This window comes from Colobus angolensis, unplaced genomic scaffold, assembly GCF_000951035.1.
Source record: "Colobus angolensis palliatus isolate OR3802 unplaced genomic scaffold, Cang.pa_1.0 Scaffold49, whole genome shotgun sequence".
Classification (NCBI taxonomy): Eukaryota; Metazoa; Chordata; class Mammalia; order Primates; family Cercopithecidae; genus Colobus; species Colobus angolensis.
The window spans coordinates 2,792,258-2,796,490 of NW_012118376.1; the positions used below are offsets into that span (position 1 = coordinate 2,792,258).

Genomic DNA, 4,233 nt, shown 5'->3' on the forward strand with positions numbered 1-4,233 from the left:
GGCGGACCCAGAGGCCACGGGAGCGAGCGGGCAGCGAAAGGCAGCCTCACACCCGGCCGGCCGCGGTGGCCCCTGGCCATGACGCCCTGAAACTCACTTGTAGCCGTAACGGGGCTGCGGGCAACGAGCAAAGGGACTGAGGATGGCCCCTGCCCGATGTGCGCGGCCTGGAAACCGGAAAACTTTACTGGAAACTACCTTCTCCAGCTACAGAAACAGGGAAGAGCGTGGGATAAAGAGCCGGAAAACCAGTGTCCAGAAAACTAGGGACCAGAAGCGCTCCGGCAGCTCCCCATTTGAGCCGGAAACAACGGCGCCAACGGTAGGTGGGGCCAAGACGGAACAGGAAGCGACGGAAAGCGGGAAGGACCTGATAGTGTACGTGCGGACGTCTAGCCTGCTTAGGGGCGGTACCTGAGGGCGTGGAGAGCTGTTGGCAATGTGGCTACCGAAGCCTTAGAGTGATAGGGAGGCTTGCAGCCTCTGGTCTCAGACATTTGCACTTGCTGATGTTCTTTGAACAAACTTTTAGTATAGCATGCATTTCCTATCTCCTTGTTTTACAAATAAGAACAGAGTACCCCAGTAATGTTTTGTGGGGACTATGATGCTCTACTTACCTATGTCAACTGAAGAATGAGGAGGTTGATAAATTTAGAAAAGGGCTTTATTTCTCATGGAAGGGTTACAGCCTGCAGGGTGGCCATCCTGAGAGGCTTGGAAGTATAGCCTCTGGTCAGAAGCTGAGAACAAGACACTTGGAAGGAAGGGCAAAGGGAACAGAAATTTATGCTGAGCAGGGTGGCCAAATATATTCAATGAGCTGTAAGAGGATTCATGAATATTTATGAAAGGAGAAACATGCACATGCACAATTAAGTTTCCTGCCTCTCTATGGGACCCATATTCAAAAAATGGTGGTGTTAGCATGATCCCAGTGTGAAGTTTTCATCCTCTGACGTCAAATGGCAAAGCAGAGGAGATGAAAACCCTCACTGTGAGTCCCTGGTAGATTGGCCAGAACTGCTCTGTGGTTGGTGGTCTCTTATCAGGAAGGAATGCTGGTTGGTGTGAAATCAGCCCAACTGTCCTATAGAACTGATGTTTATGGTTTCTTTTGAATAAACCTGGAAACTTACCCTCCCAGTCTTAAAACTTCAGAAAGTTACATCTGTCTTATGTGAGTTCCTTTCTTGGGAAACCAACCATGAGGACTCCCAGACAGTATCAAGGAACTGAAACTTACCAGATCACTGCATCTGGACAGTGAGGCACCATATCCCTCACCCATTATGATTCCCTAACCAGCCACATGCTGCCTGTTGAACAAGTCCTCATCCTTACTGCTTACTACTTCCTGTTTTCCCACATGTAGTCACATTTCTCCCTTGCCATATAAACTCCTAATTTTAGTTGGTTGAGTAGATGAATTTGAGACTGATTTCCTATTCTCCTTGGCTGCAGCACCCAAATAGAGCCTTTTTCCCTGGCAATACTCCTTGTCTCAATGACTGGCTTTCTATATAGTGTACAATGGATCTGTTCAGTCAGTTGAGGGGCTCAGAATTTTACTTTTATTTCTCATTTAGTCATTCTGCTGGTTCCTAAGCTTAGACACCCTGGGAAAATAGAGCAAGTACGTTAGGTCTGAGCCACAGAAAGGAGCATCCCTGGTGGCAAAATAAGAGAGAGACAATATTCTATGGAACAGGGGAGAAAAATGCTCTGGTTTGGTGCATTTATTTGGTCTTTTGTCTGCATGACCCTGGCATTGGTTCGCCAATATTTAAACTGATGAGAACTTCTTTGGAACACACTTCCTTCCTTTGCCAATGTCATTTAGAATTAGATCATGAGCTCAGCGTCCTGGGCCTGAGATTCATGGAGGTCAGCAGCTGTGTCGTGCAAATGCTCCTCTCTCAGGGCTCAGCACAGTGCTTGTCACAGAGCAGTATCCATAAATGCTGAACACAGCTGAACAAGATAATCCTGTTTGGTGTCTTAGATCAGTGGCCACTTCCATTAAATGTATTTTCTTATTTTTTGTATTACTGATGCTTTGGCATCTGGGGTCTCCCTGACCAGGAAGATACCCCCTCCAAGGGTTAGCTAATTCCTAGACATAGCAAACAACTCACCCAGCATGCCACCCACTGATCGTCTACCTTCTTTATCAGACTGTTACACTCCATGCCAATATTCCGCTGCCAGGGCCAAGTACCAGACAACTAGGAACAACTCCTACATCTCAGATCCCACTGAAATTATGCAAACTAAACCTGCTTACCCTGACTTGTCCATTCCTTCCTGCAAAAATCACATAATGTTTTTTGCCATGTTTCCTCCCACTCCTTCTGCCTCCTTTTGGACCTTGGTGTTTTTCCACATTGCCTTGTGTGGCTTGGTGTGCATCCTTCTCTTGGGCTGGGTGAATAATAAACTATCTTTTTAATAGCAGATCATCTCCTGATCTGTTGGCCTCACCATACCTAAATAATAATAAAATCTAAATTTTAAAACATGGCTCTGTATTTTTGTCTTGTGCTCTGCCACTAGATCATTCATAAACAGTGAGCTTTCCAGCAGAGACCTGCCCTCTCTAGGTCCTGTACACATTCCTCCTTAGGCCTGAAGAGCTCTTTACAAGGCATTGTATCTGGAAACATAGAGATTCTACCTTATTGTCATGTCAAGAGTAACCCTCAAGCCATCAAAGGAAATTTAGTGAGAAGACATGGTATGTCCCCTGTGATGTAGAAAAAAGATGTATTGAAAAAGAATTCTGACTTCCTTTGATGCATTATGACTCCACCAATGAACATATTGAAGTCTTTTTAAAAGATGCCATTTTCTACTTTCTCCACCTTTGGGGGATAAGAAAATCCATAAATACCATTTGAAAGGTATCTTTAAGATGGTATTTCAGTTTTTAGTAATTAACTGGAGAATAAATAAGCTTATTAACTGCTACTTCAAGCAGTGATCCTCTTATTTGTCTTAATTTATTCAAGGCTAAGTTATCTTTACCTTGTACCAGTCTGTACCTTACCTCTGACCATTAGAAAAGAATGACTTTTTTTTTTTTAGAAAAAGTCTTGAATATCAGGAATTGCATTAAGATGCTAGTATCAGAGGTGGTCTATAGTGGCTTATTAAACACATTAGGGTGTTATCCTGTTACAGAGCCTAAAGAGGGGCAGTCCATGGCCAGTGACTCCACAGTTCTTCAGGGACCCAGGCTCAGTATGTCTTTCTGCTCTGCTATTCTCGGAGCATGTTTCCAGAGCCTCCAGGTCGATCCATGGTGCAAGGTGGCAAGGGATGAAAGGAATTTCTCAAAGCCCCACCCAATGGTTCCTGTCTACGTATCAATAGTCACCCCTTGCTGCAAGTGCGGCTGGGAATTATGTGCATATGTGTGTTTTTCTAAGCTAGACGTGTTACTCTCCTAATAATATAGGGGTTCTACAAGTGAGGAAGAAGGGAAAAATTCATGTTGAGTAGGTAAATAGCAGTCTTTGCCACAACTAGTTTTCAGATCTAAGAGGTACTTAGCATAGTGGGCAGAGGCGCTGCCTTAAAGAAGCATTCAACTTGACACCCTTCATGATTTGATTTTGTTTTGCAATGTTTTTTTCCCACATCCTCTCCAATAAATTATATGAACCATTTTTGTACTTTTTGCCATTATGAATTTAATGAGGTATTTCCTTGCTGTTTTAATTGATACTCCTCTGATTACTAGAGAATCTCATGCATTTGTTGAAATATATGTATGTTGAATGGCTATATGTCCTTTCCTTTCTGTGAATTGCCTATCCATATCTTTTTTCCCATTTCTTTCTTGTTATTTTGCAGTTCTTTATATAAGCAAGGTATTGCTTCTTTATCAGTTTTAGATATTACAGATATCTTCTCCCAGTTTGTCATATATCTGTTAGCTTTGTCCAGTGTCCTTTGTTAACTAGGAATTCTTAATTTGTATGTAGTGAAATCAGTCTTTATTTTATTTTACTTTTTAAAATTTTATTTGGCTTTACGGTTTAGTGTTTCATAAAGATTTTCCTTACCCCAAGTTATATTTTCTTCTATTGATCTTATAATTTAAACTTTCATATTTGTTCTCTATTCCAATTGGGGGTATTCAGACATGACCTAGTTTTCTCAAGACCATCCCCTTTGCATTGCTTTATAGTACCACCATCATCTTCCATCAGGCTCCCATCTTTATAT

At 42.5% G+C, this 4,233-nt stretch overlaps 1 protein-coding gene across 1 annotated transcript in view; it reads right to left on the reverse strand.

The window, feature by feature from the left end:
* AGGF1 (angiogenic factor with G patch and FHA domains 1) overlaps positions 1-327 on the reverse strand; it is a 31,604-nt gene extending 31,277 nt beyond the window's left edge. Inside the window, exon 1 of the mRNA XM_011959226.1 lies at positions 46-327. The gene's annotated coding sequence lies outside the window, so the exon portion shown is untranslated. The remainder of the gene's footprint in view (positions 1-45) is intronic.
* Positions 328-4,233: the final 3,906 nt, after the last annotated feature.